Genomic DNA, 1573 nt, shown 5'->3' on the forward strand with positions numbered 1-1573 from the left:
GAGATGTTGGAGAAGCCAGGGTTGTCGCTGAGGGATGCGTCAAAGAGGAAGATGGCAGTTGTGGGGCAAATGAGAACCGTGATTCGTGTGAGAGGGATCGAAGCGGATGTGATTTTCCAGATTGTGGAGAATGAGTTGGATGTCTTCTTGTTGGGAACTAATGCTTTCGCAAGCATGGGTGTCGAGTTGAACTGGAAGGCAGAGAAGTCGGTGGCAGTAACTACGCAGAAGTTGAGAGTTCCACCGCAGAGTTGTGCTCAAATAGAAGTGCGAGTAGAAGCCGATTTGGGAGATGACGTGCTGTTGGAGTCCGCGGAGGAGTGGTTGCCGACGAGTTTATGCAGGAAAGAGGAGAATGGGAAAATCATGGTTGTTGTGTCGAATTGGAAGGATGAGCCGTTGTTGATAAAGAAACATCAGCCGGTCGGTGTGGTCAATCGAGAGTGGAAAGTGGTGACAGGGGGAAAAGAAAATCATATGGTTAATATGATGGAATTGGATAAGAAGGAGGGACTGAAGGGAGTGGAACGAGTTAGGAAAGTAATAGAGGCGTTGAGAGAGAATGGAGCATTTCCGGATGGAACTATCCAAAGAGTCTTGGAGGAATACAGCGACGTATTCGCGATGGAAGACAATGAGTTGACGCAGACGGGAGTAGTAAAGTGTGGGATTGAGTTGGAAAAGAGTGAGCCAATAAGGCAGAAATGTAGACCAGTGTCGTTGGCGCTTCAGGAGAAAGTTAAGGAGATGCTGAGAGATATGGAAAAGAGAGGAGTGATAAGGAAATGTCAGTCGCCATGGGCAAGTCCGGTCGTATTGGTGAAGAAGAAGGATGAAAGTATTAGAATGTGTGTGGATTATAGGAAGTTGAATAGTGTGATAAGCTGAATGCACACCCGTTACCACATATCGAGATGACGTTGCAAGCTTTGGGAGAGAACAAGTGGTTTACCACGTTGGATCTGATGGCGGGGTATTGGCAAGTTCCAATGGAGGAAGGGTCGAAGGAAAAGACAGCTTTCGCAGTGCTGAACGAGCAGTATCAGTTCGAAGTGATGCCGTTTGGGTTGGCGACGAGTCCTGCGATATTTCAGGCAGCCATGGAGCAGGTGTTGGGAGATTTGATTGGAAAGTCTGTCTACGTGTACAGGGTGGCCGATAAGTATAGGACGCTCGCTTTCAGCGTTCCCTGGCACGGTGCCAAGGGATATTTTCGAAAAATTTCGAAACTTTTCGAAAGTCTAGAGACTATATAAGTAAGCTTCTCAGTCATTTTTTCTCACTTCTCCATATCGCCGAGCTATGAAAAGTTCTCCTCATCGTCCTTCCATTGAACTCTTGTTCAAGAGAGGCCTCGGAAGTGCTGAGATCGCTCGACGCCTTCAAATTTCGTCTTCGACGGTTCGAAACGTTGTCGCTGCTATCAAAAAGCGAGGCGATGCTTCTGAAGTAAAAAAAAGCGGACGTCCACGTTCTGTCAACACCCGGAATACTCGTGCAATCATCTAGAAACGGATCATTCGAAATGATGGATTGAGTCTCAATAGGATGGCGTCACAGCTTGGAATTGCCC

Source organism: Caenorhabditis briggsae (assembly GCF_000004555.2).
Source record: "Caenorhabditis briggsae AF16 supercontig from assembly CB4, cb25.NA_039, whole genome shotgun sequence".
Taxonomy (NCBI): domain Eukaryota; kingdom Metazoa; phylum Nematoda; class Chromadorea; order Rhabditida; family Rhabditidae; genus Caenorhabditis; species Caenorhabditis briggsae.